The sequence below is a fragment of the Nicotiana tabacum genome, chromosome 12 (assembly GCF_000715075.1).
Source record: "Nicotiana tabacum cultivar K326 chromosome 12, ASM71507v2, whole genome shotgun sequence".
Taxonomy (NCBI): domain Eukaryota; kingdom Viridiplantae; phylum Streptophyta; class Magnoliopsida; order Solanales; family Solanaceae; genus Nicotiana; species Nicotiana tabacum.
Window position 1 is genome coordinate 12,037,350 of NC_134091.1, and position 21,485 is coordinate 12,058,834.

Sequence of the window (21,485 nt, forward strand, 5' to 3'; positions counted from 1 at the left end):
GAAACCATTAGAAGGCACAAGCACATTGGGCCGAAGCATAAAGGAGTTTACAACGACAACTGTTACAACATTCACCAACATGAACAGATACCAAAATGTAGAGCCAGGGGATAAGAAAATGAGCTCAATCCTTTTATATGTATATACATTTTGATTTTTTTGAACATGTATACATAGTTCGAGGTGAAAGCAATGAGTTCAGTTGAACCGAAGGAGAGCATGAGAGCTAAACAATAACAGTTGCATAACATACATAAACACACAGCTTCTTCAGCAAATCAAGGACTTGGATTTATCAATTCAAATACCACAACTTTTATTATTGATAAACCTCAACAACCTCTGGTATGGCATGGAACTCAATGACTAGCTGTGCTATGTAATCGCCAACTTTTATCTCAAAATCAACATTAGACTGGTTGAATAGCATCACGAAAACAGGATTCTTGTCTAAATCAACCACTCCACCCCAATTTTTTATTTTTTGTTGCTCGACGGTTATCATACAATGTGCTATAGCTTGAGAGATGGCAAATTCTATCAGGAAGTGCAACTATCACAGGCCTGATAACACTTTTTAGCAGCATTTTCAAACTTAATATAAGAAATATTCTTCTTGCAAAAGTCCATCTTAGGGGTTTAGCAAAGGCTCCTGCCTCTGACAGTACCAAGCAGAAGTTAGAATATTTATATATACATATAATATGTGTGTGTGTGTGTGTATGCTAAAAGCATATTCATCCTGAACAAGGGTGGATGTACTAAAGAAGATATGGGTTATCTGAACCCAATAGCTTTAGCTCAAACCAGTGTATATGCATTAGAAATCCGCTAAATTAGTAAAATAATAGATTCCTAAACCAATAAATCAAATGATTGTAGTAGAATTTTGAACTCAACTCATAATATTCAAATCCTAGATCCTAAATTTGACCTCTTAATTTGTCAGAACATGCGCGCGCGCACACATATAACCAGGATCTCATAGATAGGTCAGCAATACTAGTCAAAAAATTACTAATACATTGTTGCAAATTTACCTGAAAAGATCATAACCTACAGAATGAAAGAACATTCGTTTAGGCAAAGTGGCCTTATCTGATAGTCTTCTCACATGTAAGAATGGTATGTAACTCTTAATTGCTCCAGACAGATCAGCTCCATTTTGGACTGCAAATTTTGTGATATTTTTCTCGGCCATCAGTAAAATTTACAGAACCAGAGCTGCAGACGCTGGAAGAAGACTGAAGAAATGGTCAATTTAGACCACTCTCTAATTACCTTCCTTTCAAATTAAGGTAGCTACTCCATTTTTGACTGATTGATCAATGATTGTTGTATTCGTTAGATGATTGTCGTATCTATGTGACGGGTTTGAAGTTGATTCAAGATTCCTTTTTATGCATTGAGTATTTGAATTGATTGATCTGACTAACTCAAATTCATGTTGTGTTGTGTAGGACATAATAAAGGAAAGTATCTCTTACCAGGAGGCAGGACCTTTTCTATTTTCAAGACTTGAGCTCGATCGAGCTATTTGGTTAATGTGGAGAAATATCATCCATCCGAGCACACTCCTAGTGGGGGCTTTTGGCTCGCTTTGTTTCTGATTTAATAGGATACAAAAGCAAGTGATCACAAAAATCCCAAATACCCCCCTCCTTGAACCAGCAGCATTTAGATTACAATACTTAGCTACAAATAAAATGCATATTACCGTGAAAAAAAACAATAGTTCATGAAACAAGTCCTCCACGAGGGAATTAGAAGTAGGATAAAGCATAGAACTTAACCACTCCCTTCAACTGTCATCTTCAACCATTCCCTCTTTTACATCAAGTGCGAATGTATATTCCTGATCACAACCTAGATAAGAATCACACATGAAATAGAGTGTGTACGTCCTTGTTCCAGCTTCCGTAGGGGCAGCAAAATCAAGCTTGATCCTTGACTTCCTTTGCAGACTAACCCTCTTAATAGCTAATAATTGGTTGCTCTTCGTATCTCCAACAACAAGCCACCATCCTTCTTCCTTGGCTTTAGGATATCTAGGTGCAAACACAGGTCCAACCTCTGTTCTATCCTCAAGATCTCGATCAAGAGTCACCTGTAAACTCACATCATCTCCTGCTCTCACATTCCCACCTTCCAACACATCATATGTCAAATCAACATTTGGAAACCGGTTACAGAAACGGGCAATATCCATAAGCTGTGGCTCTGACATATGCAAGAGCTCATGCCTCTCGTTATCTTCCATCTCCACTAAATCAAACATTGTCTCTATCTTCCCCGGATTTTCTTGGCATTTCTTAGCCAATTCCTTTGTGAAGTGTGGAAGTTGGAGAAGCATAGAGTCATGCTCCCACATTCCCTGAGTGAACATCTGGCTCACTTCCATTGCTAGAAGTGCCAGATTCAGCCATCCGTTACTGGATATTACATCAACCATTGCTTGGAGCAGCCTACTAGCAGAAAGAAGTACCTCTTGCTAGTCAGAAGCTAGATTCCCACGCACCATTTGCCTGGAGAAGTGAGCTTGCAACAGAGCATTAGCCTTGACATGAGGGTCTACGTATTTGGGATTGTCAAAAGAGAAGCGCTGATGATTAATTAATCTTCTTATCAACTCCTCGTCGCCAGGTCTTATTGGCAGCTGTTCATACTCCGATGCTGAAGCCAAAATTTCAAGCAAGCCCTTCAACTTCGTTTTGGAGGTCAAAGAAGAGCTAAAACGTTCTATCGTAGTGTAACTGATGTAATAATATGATGCGATCATGCCAAGATTCAGGGGCGAAAGCGAAAAGTCATCTTCCACAGTAACACATTTACTCGACTCCAAGTCACCGAGAGTATTCTCCACCAGCTCCGAGAGGTGATCCGAAAGATGCCTGTGACTAATACCCTGCAGATTATAGTAGTTTGGATTCTGAGTTAGCCTTCTGTACATATATGTCCATGTAAGGTAATCTACAGCATCCTGCTTGTTCTGAATAACACCAACAACCACCTCCGCATTGAAATTGCCGTGGAGATAGTGTTGCAAATGGCTCTCCACTGGGAACGCTTCGTATAAGAACTTCTTGTAGTAGTCCTTGCGTGGTGCATGGCAGAGGATGACACACTTCCCCGAGCTATCTACGAGAGGTCGACTGGCATGACCTATCATCTGCAACAAATCACTCACTGGATAATCACTGTGCGCATTTTCCCTACCATCATAGTACTGAGTTCCCATAACCACCACCAGATGGGCAGAGAGGGGCACTCCCCAACACATTGTGCTGCTCATTACACATACTTGAATCCATCCAGTTTCAAACAATGTCTTCACTATATCCTGATCTGTGCTGGACAAGCCTTCGTGCAAGTAGCCAACACCATACTTAAGTGTCTCTTTTAGCATGGGCTCGCTGATCCTCTCCACAAAAGGCTCTAGCTCCATTTCGGACTGCAGCAAAAACACGGGTGTGTCTTACTGTCCATGTCTGAGTAAGTCATCAGATCCACTGCAATGAGGCGTGCATGCTTCCTCGTGGGGACATACACTATTGCTGGTTTTCCCATCCTTGCATGCTGTACTATTGCTGTGTACGTGGGTTTTGTCATGGCTTGCATCCTAGCCTCAAAGTTTGCAATATCAACACCCTGAATATGTATTTCCAGCGGCACGGGCCTTACACCCGGAGGAAAGTTGAAAAGACCATGAGTCGTAGCCCCAAGCCATTCCTCCAAATCCTTGGCATTAGCTAGAGAAGTCAACAAAGCAACAACTCAATCTTGTTCTCAACCTGGCTTGAGATGTATCGCATCCGAGAGACAATCACCTCCAACACAGGACCACCTTGGCCACCAATCAGGTGCAGTTCATCGACGATAAAAAGACTTACTTGCTAAACATACTTTCGCTGTTTCCAGCGACGAGATAAAGCATCCCATTTCTCAGGCGTGTTTATAATTAACTGACCCTTCTCTGACAGTTTCAAATCAGTTGTTGTTTCCCCAGTTAATTCGACCACTCTCATTCCAAGAGAATCTCCAAATTTCTTCTTCCAATCACTGTAACGCTCCTTAGCAAGGGCCTCAAGGGGAGCTATATACACTGCACGTAAGATACTACCAGATCCTTTCTGATGATTCCTCAATATGGCAAATTCAGCACAAGTGGTCTTCCCTCTACCAGTTGGAGCTGCGACCAAGACGTTGTCATCTGAGTTGTACAAGACTGTAAAAACCTGAGTCTGAACAGGATTGAAATGCTTAAAATCTTGATAAAGTGCTTCATAGGCTGAATTCCTCAATGCAGTAACTGGCAGAGGTTGCAAGTATAGTAACTCCGTGGGAGGAGGATACTTCTCTGGTAAAATTAGGTGCCGGAAAGAAACTGGTAAAACAGTTTGGGACCCTAGCCATCTATCAGACACAACATGGATGAAGTATTGAGAAGGCAGTGGTTCATAAATTGGGACTGTGAAGTTCAAAGTATGGTCCTCATCAATGTACTGCTTCTTCAGCATGAAGTATTCATGATGAAGAATATAGTCCCCATCATTATTTTCCACAATAATCCAGAAAGGTTCCACATAACCATGGACCTTGTCCTCCCACTGGAAATCTGGTGTGATAGTCAATTCTACCCTCAGAACCGAGCGGGTAATTGGCTGAACATGTGCTGCAAGGTTGAGCTTTGGAAACTGATGAATGAACTTGTGAAGTGTTCTTCCCATCTTTGGAAAACGAAGTTCCCCCAACTCTTGTGATGAAAGATCATAATACCGCTCCCAAGCCAAATCTTTCTTCTCCAATTTCATCAAGATTTCATTTGGGATGCCGTTGAATTGGCGAAGTGGTGTCTGCACACTCCACATCCTCTTACTTATCATCTTGCACCATTTCAAAGCCGCCTCAGCTAATACAGCCCATCCTCTTTTCAGAACTATCTCAAAAAGGGCTCACATCAGACGTGCAGCACTCTGCAAAGAAAATCACAAAATTAAAAAAAGATGGACTACCGTAGTCTGCACCAAAGAAACAAAGAAGCAACCAAAAAATGTTCACGTATGTGCCAAACAAACCTGAGTTACATAAACCATGTCCGATGACAAAGACAACCCTTCAAGCTTCAGCTGTGAAATATATGCCTGCAGTAGAACATTGATCTTGGCACTGGGCTCCTCAAGACTCTCTTTGACCGGAATGGGAACACGATCCAAAAGCTTTGCCAATTCCATCTTCTCGTCTTGCCTTACTGTTACATATTCAAACTCCTCACTGAGAGAGAAGAGCCTACACAGCTCAATATCACCCATTGTCGGTTTCAAGTGCTCATTGAATGTGGAAATCGTCCCATGAGTTATATAGTAATAGCTAGCAATACGATCCAAGTCAGTCACCTGGAAATATCCACTTTTTCTGTCATACTTAACCAGGTTGTTTTGGTCCAGTAATGTAGCTGCAGAATGAACCTGCAAAACAAGTATCCTTTCAAGACACTGGAAACTCTTTGATACTCCATGGCCCAACAATGAAAAAAAATTCAATTTTAAAGCTACACATATTTATCTGGAAAAAGAAAAACCACACAATAAAACAGACAACAACACAATGACAGAAAATTTGCAGATCCATTAACTGTTAGTACTATGAACTATTACTATAACGTCTAAAGAGGTCTGTCAGAGTAGCGTTCAGCCTCCGATCTGCTTTAGTGAAGTTCTGTATTAATATGCTGCACATGCACACAATGGGTTTTAGCTCACATCATATCTCCAACAAGGACATTGGGGCTTAATGATCTAGGCAGTTCTATCAGACAACAAAATGCAAACCACTATATGCCATGTTCATGTGCAGCTGTCCCTCACACAGATATTACCTGTTCCTCAACATTCGTGACAACTCAAGATTTTAAACACGCATAGTATGAGCAAACAATTTCAACAACAGGTAGTGGAATATAAGATTCTTACCAAGTCTGCACGCCTTTCCTCCAGAGTATAGTCACTTTTGAGAGCATCAGCAGCGAGACCATAAAGAGTGGGGTTTCGCATCATTCGAACATAGAGGTAAGTATAGAGGAGCCACTTGCAAGCCTCTCTGGCATTCTGCACCGTCCCAAGGACAATCTCGGCGTTCAACTGATCAGCCAACTTCGATATAAATTGACTTTCAATAGGAAGCTGCAGATTCATTAAAGAAAGATAATATCTCAGCTCACTGTGTCCAGTTATGATGATTCCTTCACCATAAGTGTCATACTGAGGCCTTCCAGCACGGCCAAGCATCTGCATAACATCAAGGGGACTTAGTTCAGTCCAGGCTCCTTTTTCAGGATTGTATATCTGGGTGCCTTTTATGATGACAGTATGTGCAGGTAAATTGACACCCCAGGCTATGGTTGCTGTTGAAACCAACACTTGCACATGGCCATCAGCAAAAAGATCCTCCACAAGTTGACGATCGTTCCTAACCAACCCAGCATGATGAATTGCGAAACCATAAGGTAAAAGATTTTTGAGATCATTGCTCTTGACAAGCTCTGTTTGAGACTGAAGAATTTCCCGAGCTAAACTATTCTCCTTCAAAAACTTACTAGGTGCGTCATTAGCAATTGCAGAATCTCGTATTGCGCGAGCTGTTTTAGTGGTTTCCTTCCTGGAGTGTACAAAAATAAGCACTTGATGCTTTCCCGCCACACTGATTACCTTACCTTCTCATAGCAAACATCATTCATCAGCTGGAATCTCTGCAACGGCTTCTTAACAGTGATTCCAGTGATTCCAATATACTGTTGAGCCAATGGGACAGGTCTGTAACTATTGTCAAAATAGAAGAGGCCCTTCTTCAGATCAACTCTCAAAAACACAGCCACATCCTCATAATTTAATAGAGTTGCTGATAATCCAACCAGTCGGATATGATCTTTCGTGGTCTCAATTTGTCTGATAGTTCTTGCAATTATACTTTCCAAAACGGGACCTCTGTTGTCATGCAGAAAGATGTATCTCATCAATGATAAGAAGTTTAACTAGCTGTGTATAGGTGCGATCACCTGACTTTCTGGTTATGATATCCCATTTCTCCGGGGTTGTCACAATAATATGAGTTTCTTCAATCTGCTGACGAGTTAGTGTTTGATCTCCACTCAGTTCTTTCACACTGACACCATAGTGTTCCAAACGCCTGGAGAGATTGCCAACTACTTCAGCAACTGGGGCTTTCATGGGCGCCACATAGACAATCTTATAATTGTTATGGTTGAAAGATCCATCTTCGTTACGGTGCAATCCGATTTGTTGAAGTATAGCAAGCATAGCTACATTAGTCTTTCCAGCTCCTGTGGGAGCACACAGTAAAATATTTTCAGGAGAAAATAGGGCCGTTTCATATACTTTACTCTGCACCCTGTTCAATTGGGCCATCCCACTGAAAGCTGGCTGTGCCCACTCTGGAAGGGAAGAGATCTTCACAAGCGCTTCGCCGGGAGCTAATGGCTTTGGCATCAATCTTGGCACATGAACTTCCTCATAACCCTTCATATGAATCCTACAAGATGTCTCCGGAAGCTTACACTCTTCATTTTCCATGACTAAACCACCCTGATGGAAGGCAAGGCTGTTAAGATCGAGCAACTGACGATGACCCATCAACCAACCATTATCAAGATCCCTATCAGCATGTCCCTTCCTTTTCAAGTCACCATCTGCTCTAGTCTCGTCTTTAAGCCGACTAGCTTCTTCCCTAATGCTTTTCTCCAAATTGTTTTGCCTCTCTTTCGCAGTTGCCCTAGTAGCATGCAACTGTTCTAATATTGCAGCATGGTCTGACCCTAAACCCAACATTTCTTCTTCAATTTTCTTCCTCTTTTCTTGGTCTTCAGCCCTTGCAAGACGGGTACACCACGCTACCTTCAGCCGGTTTTGCAAAAGATACTTTATGAGACTGAACTTCTCAAATTGCAGATGCACCAGCAGCTTGGTTTCCACTTCATGGTCATCACCTTCAGCCAGGATTTTAAGAAGCTCCTCAGCAAGTATTTGACTCTGTTGTGCATCAATCTGCTGCTCATAAGCTTGAGAAATCTTTCTTTGAAGCCAATAAGCATCTATATCCTGAACATTCAAGGCCATTCCTTCCTCAAGTTCCTGCATCCCATCATCATCAATGTCACCGCCCATCTGCATAGTGCTAGCCCCATTAGCTTGCACATCGTCATCCTCCTCTTCATCCTCTGGCACCGCATCAAGGTCACTTTCTTCATCTTCTTCTTCATTCTCCTCAAACTCAACTGCTACACCAACATCACCATCAAGAGCTTCATCAACATCGCCTGCACCAGCCACTGCAACATCACCATCACCTTGATAGTCAGTGATGAGTCTGCCAATTGACACCAACTGCTCAAATACCTGGATGGATATGGGATTCAACAAATTCTCGATTTCTTTTTTCTTGTCGGGGTTCTTCAAGTTATCATTCTTTAGCACAGCCAAGATCTCATCAGCTGCCCCACACACAATTTTCAGGGGCTGTCCACCTAATTGCTGCTGAATCATACTGAGCATGGCCTCATAAGCAGCCCTAGTTTCCTTGGTTTTTGGCTGGTAAATGCCTTCCTCTGTCGAGGTAAGGACACTTTCTTCCTGAAACCATCTCCCCTTCTTGCTCGGCCTAGCGGGCTCAGAGCCAAGTCGCTCCCGTTCCTTCTTCTTCCTAGCCCTCTGAGTATTCTCATCCAACTCAGGAGGTCTACCCCTGGAGACACGATCCCCAAACGATTTGGGGTCTATTTTTCCAAACAGAGACTCACGTTCACCGGAGGGTTCATGTGTGTCTCGTGGGCGAGAATCAGTTGCTAGAACAAGACTGGCATTGGCACTATAGTCATGCTGTTTGAAACGTGCATGTGCCTCTGCACCACCACCAATGTTTGACATCTTCAATCAATCAGATATCAACAAAGACCTGAAAATCAACAACAACAGCAACAAGCCAACAAGAACAGTCCTATTTAGAATTCTCAAATAAACAAACAAAGAGCCAACAAATTGTGTGCAAAAGCTTGAATTGTATTGTAAAAAAAAAAATTAAAACTACAAAGCAACCCTAGGTTTAGATAGAATAAACTGAAAAAATCGCTAAATCAATGTGTTAGAGAAAAATAAACTAAAAAGTTTGCACGTACCAAATCAGAGTAACTCAAAATCGTCTGTCGAAGTAGGAAATAAATTAGGGCAGCTCGAAATTGCAATGTACTATGTAGACCGAAGCAGAGAGGATACTCAAATCGAACCGCCTCTGCATGGGAGTTGAATGTTAAGAATACGAGGCTTTATATCTTTTTGGAGAAGGCCCTTGGCATGACGTCACTACTACTATCTACAAAAAAGGAGGATTTTTAACACATAGTCTCTCAACACAAAAATTATTTATTTGATTGAAGAAAAAATGATCTTGGATTTATTTTCATCACTTTGAAAAATATATATAAAGTCTCCATAATAATATACTTATATAACATCAATTTACTATAACTTTTCATCGGGACTGAATTTTTAAGTTATATTTCACCTCTTTATAACAACTTTTTACCTATAACAATAACAACATCTATATTTATAACAGAACGCTCCTTGTAAAATCACCGCTCTATAACAATCATGTAGATCTCTAATATTATTAATACTAATTCTAAATTCTGCGCACAATCTTTTTCATTGAACAAAGTTATCTTCTTGCATAATACGTAAGATTTGAAGATCTGCCCATGATATATTTTCCATTAGACAAATTATCAAAACATATTTATATAGAATATTCAATTGTTAAGCTCTTAAATTGCTTCCCAAGGAAAGCTATCAGATAGTATCATTTTTGCTGGAATTTTGGACACACGTCTTCTCTAATTCAAGCGTTGTAAGAAAATAAATTCTACGAAACATTGTACAATTACAAAGTTTTTCTATCAATCTTGAAAGAATTTATTTTTCTAGTAGCTTTAAAATGTGCACCTTAAAGTTTAAATCTTTGTACGTTTAGTTATAAATTTATTAATTATATATTAGCTTTCTTAATATCTAATTAGTTAAATACACATATTTTTTGAGATTTTAAATTTTAATAATTTTTTAAATATGTAATATTAAAAAGAAAAAAATTGATTTTTGGTAATTTTGTTTATTACAGCCAAAAAAATCTAAATGTCAAATGTTATTATAGGTGTCTAACAGTCATTCACTATAAAAGTCAAAAAATATCAGAACAAATGATGATGTTATATAGAGGTTTGACTGTACATGAACAAGAATACTTTGTACAACCTATATATGTTAGCTTTGGAGTTTGAATAAACCGTTCATATTAGGGGTGTTAATTGATATTTAAAAACTGATTAAACCGTACCGTACCGAACCGATTTTTAATTTTTTTTTAATAAAACTGTAGGTTTTTATATAAATTTATAACCGTACCGATAATTAGGGTAGGTTTTTTATTTTATGAAAATAAATCGAAAAAATACTAAATCATACCGAATAAATATATTTATATATTATGTTTAAAAATAATAAAGCATTATTTTTTCTTAGGCTTTCGAACTATGAAAACAGTTACAAGTTAACAAGTAATTAAACTCGAAATCCTAATTCCCAAACTTACTATGCTACTCCTATTAAATTAAATTATTCCAGCATATTCACTAGCAAGACACAAGGTAGTTTAGCGATTATGAGTAGCAAACTACAATTTATTGAATATGTTTCCTTTCGTATGATTCAGATTTATCTTTTTGAATATTTAATATATTCTTGAATCTCAGCTTCGTTAATATCTTTCCACTCGTGTGATTTATATTTATTTTTTTTGTATTTGCTTAGTTTCTTTTACGTTGTTGTAGAACAGTTGATGGATCTATAATTTGGCCATCTTTCATATTTTAAAATGTCTAGAGAGTTTTGACAAGTCCTAAAAAAGTACGTATGTTATTTCATTCTTCTTTTACAAGTGACTTTTACATGACATTAAAAAAAACTCGAAAATTAATCGAATCGTACCGATAACGAAGAGAAACCGACATGATCGGGACAGTTTTGAAAAGTCTAATTTTGGTTATACATAATAGAATAACCGAAAAATCGGTATGATATAAATTTTATAAAATAACCGGTCGAACCGAACCATTGACACCCCTGGTTCCTATGGTTGGAAGATAAATCTTTCCACAGGTAATGTAGTTTCTTTCATTAATAATATGATTTTTCTCTCAAAGATTAATTCCATGTTAATCCATGTACCTAACTCGATGGTTTCAGATGTAAGAGAAGCATCAAACGAGGGAAGGAAGGGCGCAGTTGTCCAGCGTAGCATTCAAGATTTGGAGATCACAATAATTTACTCTAGCAATTATTTAATTGGCTTTTTAATCATGACGCCTAGCTTCTTTCTAAATTCTGTTTAACTTTCTATTTATAGCGAATTAAGGGGTAGACGGAACTCTGCTCGATCAAATTACAAGTAACTTTGCGTTTTTAATTTGAATAGGATTTTTTTTTTGTTAGTATAAATTGTGTGTAAAAAACAGTTTTTTCCTTAATCTTATAGATGCTAATGACTGCTGCAGATGGCTTCCTCTACGTTAATACTTTGAGGCGAAGAATTTTTTGGATTAAATTCTAAAAGACTAGAATAAACGTACTTAATATTTTATAATGAGGTCCGTAATTAATTCATCTCCCCTATAAATGTCTTAAAATAAACAAGACATTCGATTGATCTGAGAGTATACTTTTAACTCTCTTGATCGACCACCAAAATAGAAAAAAGAAAATATTACTTATCTCCTAAGTCTTTTATGGAGATTTTATCAAAGCAAATCATAGGCTATGAATTCAGGATTCTAAACCTTTTAGTTTATTGAGTTCTAAATTAATAGTTTTTAAATATTTAATGAATTTTTAAAGATAAATATAGGGTTTGAACCAAAGCTACTTAGTTTCGCTGAACCCGTAGCCGACACTCTAGCTCCGCCCCTGAAAGTAATGGGCTTCTTTGCAACTGAATTGCCAACCCCTCTTTCTTTGTGTATACGGTCAAAACCGAGCTTGCCCTTCGTATCACTAATCGAGACTGGAGCATGATAGACCAAGGTTCAACCTCGTGTAATATCGAGCCATGATGCGAAGTTAGGTTGCCGAGCTCATGACCCAGAGACCGATCAAGATCAAGATCGGCCAAGATCGAGATCAAGCAAAATAGAGACCGATCAAGATCAAGATCGGCCAAAATCGAGATCGAGCAAAATAGAGACCGGTCAAGATCGAGATCAGACAAGATCGAGACCGGGAAAAATAGAGATCGAGCGGGACCGAGAAAAGCTTATCGAGCCAAAAAACAGAAAAGCCGGAATATCCGCAATTAGGGGAGAATCTCGGTGGAAATCCCGACGCATATCAAGGAGAGACCAATTAATTAACCTATCATGAGACTCCTTATTGTATTTAGAATTATATTAAGAGTATAACTTCCCTACTATATAAAGGGGTCTAATCATTTGTAGAGGGGCATGACATTCATGCAATACAAAGCAATACAATGCCTTCTTTTAGCTTCATTATTTTGTTACTATGTTCATATACTAACGGAATCTTCACTTGGTTCGAGGATGATCGAACTTGAGGGCCAAGGCCAATTGATTCATTTGGTTTGCATTTATTTCTTTTACAGTTAATTTCAATACTAATATATATATTCTCAATTTGTACCAAGTTATATCACGTATCCTTAGAGCCGCGTATAAATTCAATTGTTATCCATTTTTCGGGTAAACAGTTTGGCGCCCACCGTGGGACTAAGGATAATAGTGGTTATTTGATACAAATCTCTATAAAACACACAATTTTACACTTGCTCTTTGAAGTGTCTTTGATTTCAGGCTAAAGATGACGAACTCTCAATTACTGCCCCTGCATATCGACTACGGATCCGGCCATCAAGGTGAGAATAACAACGTGACGCCCGGTGATGTAAGGCCACCCACTGACCCGTTGAGACTCGGGTCGTGGATCCGATTGACGTTAATTCACATGTGGCCATCGACGCAAACCAACATACTGGTCCCGAAAACAGCGTCCATGGTGGAACCCGAAGGGATCAGCCTACGAATGATCTTCGAAATGATGCAAGCTCAACAGGTGGCTATAGCTCCGTTGCAGAGCCAAACCCATGCATCGAGCAGGGCTGAGCCCGGTCCACCCTAAGAAGTCACCCACAGAATGGGGCCAGCCGTGGTAAGGTCAAATGAACAAGAATCGGGGACTAACCCCGAAATTATAAAAATGCTTGAGGAACTGACAAAGCGGATAGAGTCAGGAGAAAAGAAGATCGAACCAAACTACAAGAAGGTGGAAATTTATAACTCTAGGGTAGATCAGATCCCGAGGCCACCACCAATATTGAAGGGTTTGGATTCCAAAAAGTTCGTACAAAAGCCCTTCCCCCCGAGCGCGGCTCCCAAACCGATCCCCAGGAAGTTTCGCATACCCGAGATTCCTAAGTATAATGGAACGACCGACCCCAACGAGCATGTCACCTATTACACGTGTGCGATTAAAGGGAAAGATCTAGAGGAAGACGAAATCGAATCCGTGCTACTAAAGAAATTCGGGAAAACCCTGTCAAAGGGAGCAATGATATGGTACCATAATTTACAACCTAACTCTATCGATTCTTTTACCATGCTTGCAGATTCTTTTGTAAAAGCACACGTCGGAGCTATAAAGGTCGATACTAGGAAGTCGTACCTTTTCAAGGTAAAGCAAAAAGGATAGCGAGATGCTCAGAGAGTTTATGTCTCGGTTCCAAATGGAACGAATGAATCTACCACCGGTCACTGATGATTGGGCCGTTCAAGCTTTCACTCAAGGACTAAATGAACGAAGCTTAGTGGCTTCACAACAGTTGAAGCAGAACTTGATTGAGTACTCGGCTGTTACCTGGGCCGATGTACATAATCGATATCAATCGAAGATTAGAGTCGAAGATGACCAGCTGGGGGCTCCTTCCGGATCCATTTATCCAAAAGGGACATTGATCGAGAACCAAGGTCGAACAGGGATCGATACCAGCCATATAATAGAGATCGTATGGGCAACGGACTAGGGCACAAATCCGTATAAGGTGTAAGGAAAAATGATCGAGACCAAAGCTCTCGAGGGCTCATGAGCAAGAATGGTTTCGACAGGCATACCGGATCTAAGGAAGCACTGCGATTATCAGAATATAACTTCAATGTTGATGCATCCGCCATCGTATCGTCTATCGGATGCATCAAGGATACTAAATGGCCCCGACCTCTGCAGACCGAACCATCCCAGAGGAATCCCAATCAAGTATGCAAGTATCATGGCACCCATGACCACAGAACGGAAGATTGCAAACAATTGAGAGAAGAAGTAGCCCGGTTATTCAATGAAGGGCACCTTTGGGAGTTTCTAAGTGATCGGGCCAAGAATCATTTCAAAAACAGAGAGTTCAATAGATAAAATGTCACAACCCGAAATTCCCACTTTCGGACCGTGATGGCGCCTAATATTTCACTTGCTAGGCAAGCCAACGTTAGAATAATATTAACCAATTTTTAAACAATCTTTAAATTATTAATAATCAAAGAAACAAATGCGGAAGCAAAGTTTGAAATATAGTGAAATAACCCATAAAAATAACGGTGTCTAAATACCATCCCAGAATTGGTGTCACAGGTGCACGAGCTTCTAGAATAAATATAAATAAAGGTCTAAATAAAATAAAGCTATCTGGAAATAAACACACAACTAAAGTAAAATAGACGGGGACTTTAGAACTGCGGACGCCATGCAGTTATACCTCAAGTCTCCTCTGGTAGCTGAAATCCGAGCAAGTCTATGGTACGCCGCTAGGACCAACTCCGAAATCTGCACAAGAAGTGCAGAGTGTAGTATCAGTACAACCGACCCCATGTACTGGTAAGTGTTGAGCCTAACCTCGACGAAGTAGTGACGAGGCTAAGGCGGGTCACTTACATTAACCTGTACACAATATTAGTAACAACAACAAATAATAGAAATAAATCAGGTAACTCATTTATAATAATTGAAGCCAATTCAGCAGTCATAACCAATTATCATTTTCATCAAATCTGTTGCAGCGTGCAACCCGCTTTCACAATATATTCACATTCAATTTTATTGCAGCGTGTAACCCGCTCTCCCAATATATTCCTTTAATCAAGTCTGTCATATATTTATTTCAATCAAGTATATATAGACTTTTTAATAAGTCTGTTGCGGCATGTAATCCGATCCCCCAATATTCACTTTTAATAAGTCTATTGCGGCGTGCAATCCGATCCCCCAATATTGACTTTTAATAAGCCTATTACGGCGTGCAATCCGATCCCCCAATATTGACTTTTAATAAGTCTGTTGCGGCGTGCAACCCGATCCTCCAATATGGACTTTTTAATAAGTCTGTTGCGCGTGCAACCCGATCCTCCAATATGGACTTTTTAATCAATTCTTATAGAAGAAATTTTCCCAATAAATGTAATAATTAATATAAAATTATAAGACAACAAGCATACAATAATTATGATTTAATTATGAAACAAACACTGACAAATAGCAAATTATTATGAAAATCAGGGAGAAAATAGGCAGTTTAATATTTAATATGCTAAATGTCAAATAACAATTAAAACACATAATTCAAATAGCATGTAACAATTAATGCAGGAATTCAAGAATTAATATTTGACAAAGAATAGGAGAGAAATAATTATTATAATAATTAATTTATGATTTAAAATAATTTATGATTTTTCAAGTAAGCAGGCAAACAATTAATTTCACGACGTATAGACACTTGTCACCTCGTCTATACGTCGTTCACATGCTTTTCACATAACAAATAATTTAAGGGTTATATTCCCTCAAGTCAAGGTTAACCACGACACTTACCTCGCTTTGCAAATTCCAATCAATTATTCAACCACAGCTTTTCCTTCTAAATTTGACTCCGAAAGCTTCTAATCTATTCACAAACAATTCAATATACTCAATACAAATTATAGGAATTAATTCCATATGAATTTATAAATTTTTCGGATAAAAATCCGAAATTTATTAAAATATTCTGCAGTGGGACCCACATCTCAAATCCCGAAAAAACTTATGAAATTCGAACACCCATTCCGAGACGAGTCCAACCATACAAAAATTATCCAATTCCGATGTCAAATGGACCCTCAAATCTTAAATTTTTGTTTTTGGAAGATTTTATAAAAATCCGATTTTTCTTCCATAAATTCACGAATTCATGATATAAATGAGTATGAAATCATGAAATATAATCAATATAGGATAAGGAACACTTACCCCAATATTTTTCCGTAAAAATCGCCCAAAAATCGCCTTACCCGAGCTCAAAAATGGAAAAGAGTTAAAAATGGGTCGAAACCCCATTTCCAGAACTTAAGTTCTGTTTCTGGGATTTTTACCCTTCGCGAACGCGATCAGTGCCTCGCGTTTGCGAAGCACAAATTTGTGTTGTCCAATTTTACTCTTCGCGAACGCGAGGGCTACCTCGCGAACGCGATGCTTGCCTGGCTTGGTCTTCTCGAACGCGAGATGCCCTTCGCGAATGCGAGATGCCCTTCGCGAACGCAAAGGCTAATTTTCCTAGCCAGCCTCTTTCCCTTCGCGAACGCGAGGCTTCGATCGCAAACACGAAGCTTCGCACCTCAAGCCTTCGCGAATGCGGTCCCCCTCTTCGCGAACGCGAAGGGTAATTTTCATCTGCCTCTAGTTTCTTCTTTGCGAACGCGAGCCCCCTCTCGCGAACGCTAAGAAGGATACCAGAAGCAGATTTCTGCAGTTTTTTCCAAGTCCAAAAATGATCCGTTAATCACCCGAAACCAACCAGAGCCCTCGAGGCTCCAAACCAAACATGCACCCAAGTCCTAAAATATCATACGAACTTACTCGCATGATCAAATCGCCAAAATAACACCAAGAACTATGAATCGGACACCAAATCAAAGGAAATTTCCAAGAAAACTTCAAAACTTATATTTTTATAACCGGATGTCCGAATCACATCAAATCAACTCCGATTCTCACCAAATTTGGCAGACAAGTCATAAATATTATACTGGACCTACACCAGGCAACAGAACCAAAATACGGACCCGAGGTCAATAAATCCAACATCAGTAATTTCTTAAAAATCATTAAGCTTTCAAGCTTTTAATTTTTCATCAAAATTCCATATCTCGAGCTAGTGACCTCGGAATTCGATTCTTAGCATACGCCCAAGTCCCAAATCACGAGACGAACCTCCCAAAATTGTCAAAATAGTGATCCGGATCCGTTTGCTTAAAATATTAACTAAAGTCAACTCAGTTGAGTTTTTTAAAGCTCTATTTCACATTTTAATCCATTTTTCACATAAAAACTTTTTGAAAAATAGTATGGACTGTGCACGCAAGTTGAGGAATGATAAATGGTGCTTTTCAAGGTCTTAGAACACAGAATTACTTATTAAATTTAAAGATGATATTTTGGTTCATCACACAAAACAAGCAAGAAGAACCACAACACGTTATTCACATGATTGTCGGAGGGATCGATGTTCCCCAAGTGCCAGTATTAAATAGCACTAAGGTGTCGATCACAAGGGAAAAGCGATCTCGGGTTCAGGATTTCATACCGAAAGGAACCTTGTGTCGCGTCCCTTTTTCTCGCGAAATCGGGCTTCGACGTGTGACAACTCTTTTTAAATGGGTATTAAAAGAGAAGAGTCGCCACCTAATGGGTTTAAGGTATGTTAGGGCACCTATTATGCAAATAACTATGTTTGACTAGTCAACGTCACCAAAGATCGGATAAAGGCTCAAATTACCTCAAAGAGAAGGTGTTAGGCACTCTTCTAGGTCCACAACTGTGGGTCCCGATTGAACTTAAAACTATGTGGATTAGGCTAGGTGATCAAATAAACAAAGAAATATAAAAGTCGAAGAATTTTATTATAACACAAAGGGAATTGGTACTAATCTTTAATGATTATAAGGATACCACTACATTGGTCTATGCTAAACGACTAAATGTAGGTAACAAGTATGTAAAGGAAAAAAGAGAGGGGGGTCCTAAGTTCTTTAGCCTAAAGGATCACCCCGTGCAACATAAATAATACTTCGCAAACTCCCTTAAGATAGGGGATTGCTCATATTATTTAGCGGGCACAAACTATCATCTCCTGCTACCCAATTACTATGTTGAAGTTATTACTTAAAGGCATTCTAATTCAGTTCTAAGTCGCATCCTATGCGTGCACTACCCGCCCGCTGCCTATGGTCCAGGAGGCTTTGGACCTCTATTTGGGTGGTTCTAGACTTACTTAGGCTGCTCAAAAATGATAAAACTAATCGACATTCAAAAAATAAAAAGGACTGCACACAATAGCAAAGAGTGGCTCATGTTAGCCTCCACACATAAACAAAGAAGCACACAGACTTATTTTCAGATTAAGCAATAGAACGTTTCAAACTTGAGACTCGGAATCCTTTGGTCCTATAGGCATGATCTCTATATGATTCCAATATCAAATAGGCAATGCTGCATTTTAGGCCAACGTACAGACTAATTCATTATAAGTCCTATAAACATGATTTCTAAGTGATTCTGATTTTAGCAATATACAGACAACAGATTTGCAGATTACAAAAACCTATAGGCATGATTTCTAGATTGTTCGCAAAAGGCAGTGAAACGACTCCAGAACCATGAATTACCAACACTGATTTTATAGACAAGTTCGTTAGGCAGGTGACAGTGTCCTAGAAGCATGATATCTAATAGTTGGCGATTGACATTAATTTTATATAGTTTTATCCCTATAGGCATGCTATCTAGATGAGCAATACAAACGATATGGTCATCTAATTGATTATTAAACCTATAGGCATGAGCAGTACAATGATAATAGAGGCAACTGATAGATTAATCATTCGAAGTCCTATAGGCATGGCACCTAGGTAAGTAGAATATTGCATTGCTACGCCCTATAGTCATGTTATCTAAGAAAACACAATAGTGGAGATTGGTACAACAGATACTTGAAATAGCGTGCGTTGGCAAGTTAAGTGATGTGTGTGCGTGTGACTCCTATAGCCAGGCTTTCTACTCATGAAGTTAAAACATATAAAGCAAATAGCGAATAAATCACATAGATCCTATAGGCATGATTTCTACCCATTTACGTAGGAATTAGAGTACCCTACCCCTCTTTTACTAATTTCCCCATATGTTTTTGTTCACAAATTATTACAAACCCAAAAATAATGAATACAAGTGCGAATATTATATATTAAAAGGATACATGCCCAATACACAGAGCATGCCCAAAAGAATATAACCCAGTAACACCTGGGCCTTCTGCAAGCTTCTCCTTTCACACGAACAGTGAATCCAGGATCCAGTATATTTCAGAGTGAGAATGTATCAGCTATACACTCAGGTCCATACATAAACTCATACCAAGTTTGAAAGGGGAAACCATACATGATAACCAATTGATAATCCTAAAGTCTATTAACAATGGTCATAATTCTTAGAAGTTAAGGGAACAAGATTGGTTAAACAAGAGGGCTTGAGCATAGTTACACATTAAGAAGGCTGAAGAGGCAAGTCTGTAGAGTTGACAGGACAAACACACACATATACTAATTTCTCAGAAATCAAGTTTAGCACAAGACATTAACCAAAATGTCACAAAAAGATTTTAAAACAAGTGAGCCTTATTCGAAACAATCATAGTTAGAGGGATATGCAATTTCACATGAAGATGACCATAAGCAGCGTAGCAATAAACTAATGGCATGGTTTACCATAAACCTCAACAGTATTATCACTCATGAGAACATACAATACTTAAAAGGGAATGAGACAGGCAAGCATAACCATTCATACCAATTACCTAGGCGGCAGAGAAACTAACATTGCAATTTGCCCTAGAAGCCATTCTAAATCAAACATACAACAGAACTTAAATGGAAACATGCTTTAGCTAATTAATACATTCTCAGAGATCTATCATATTGATCAAGAAGAACTCAACAAGGTCTAGAATACAAACATAGAGATACAGGAAAAGGTAGAGAACCCACATTAGTCTAGAAACACCTAAGAAATCTAGAATCCATTCCAATAATGAAAGCATCTTACATGTGCTGAAACCTACTGAATTCAACTAAAAAAGAACATGGAATTGCAGGGGATTATAAAACAATATCATAGCAGTACAATATCAGGGATCCATGAATAACAGGGAAATTGAATCATGCTTATAGAATTTAAACAACATTAATACATAGAACACATACATCACAGATAAACAGAAAGGAACATAGTTAACATTGCAAGAGTTAAGGACACTAACCAGTAGAAAAGTTAAAAGAACAAAACATTGAGGAGTTAGAATACTGGTAGAAAGAGAACCCCAGATCCCCGATGCTTCAAAGTTCACAAGAGCCTCGAGAAGGGCTCCGAGCAGTGCTTGTACCGGAGGAGATTATTTTAACAATATTATGGCCTTGGCTTTTAGCCGGCCAAGGATTCAACAATTCCAGAAAATATTCAAGTGTCTCAGACGAAGTGAGCGTAGTGAGAGAAGAGTGTAGTGAGCGTACTAGCAGTGAAATTAGGTCTGTCTAGAGGGGAAATTGGGGAGGGGTTTATATAGTGTTCAAATTGAGCGGACGAACATGGAAAATCATCAGTCAAACACAAGAAAGGAAAGAATATATCACATGCAATCAAAATCAGTAAGGAAAAAGGAAAATCTCAAACCCTAGTTGGGTCCAACGGCCTTGAATCGAGCCAATAATGCAAGAATTGTCCATTGTAAAGTGTATACAGACAAAAGATCGTCCAAATCTTCACAAAATCAGAGTAAATCAGGCCCGTTCTTGAAAGGTAGTTCTTGCCAAAAATAGGGAAGAACTAAGTAACACCATACACATGCACATAATAGTAAAGTATCACAAAATAGGTAAGTAGATCATGGATTGATTCCATGTTTAGGTTGAAATCGGAGAGGACTAAGGGTATGGCAGCTAGGGTTTCTCAGAGACGAGTGGAGTGGAGAGGTTTCAACGACGGCTATTAGGTGAGAAATGAGGATTAGGGTTTGGGTTGGGTTAATTAAAAGGGGGGAATGAACGAGGGTCGTTGATCTTGAGAGATCAACGATCAGGATAAAAAAAAATTGAACGGGTGGGTCGTTTGAAGTGGGTTGCGATTGGGTTTTAGTAAAGGGTCATTTGGCTTGGGGCTGGGGTTGTTGGGTTGAGGATTTGGGCCAAATTTGGTCCGAAATTGGCTTAAAATTGGGGCATAGTTTAAATACACAAAATTTATAAAAAAAATAATTTATAAAAGTAATTAATAAATAGTTAA

At 38.9% G+C, this 21,485-nt stretch overlaps 1 pseudogene; it reads right to left on the minus strand.

Annotated features, from left to right (window-relative positions):
- Positions 1–1,773: 1,773 nt before the first annotated feature.
- On the minus strand, positions 1,774–9,299 carry LOC107809153 (DExH-box ATP-dependent RNA helicase DExH12-like; annotated as a pseudogene).
- Positions 9,300–21,485: the final 12,186 nt, after the last annotated feature.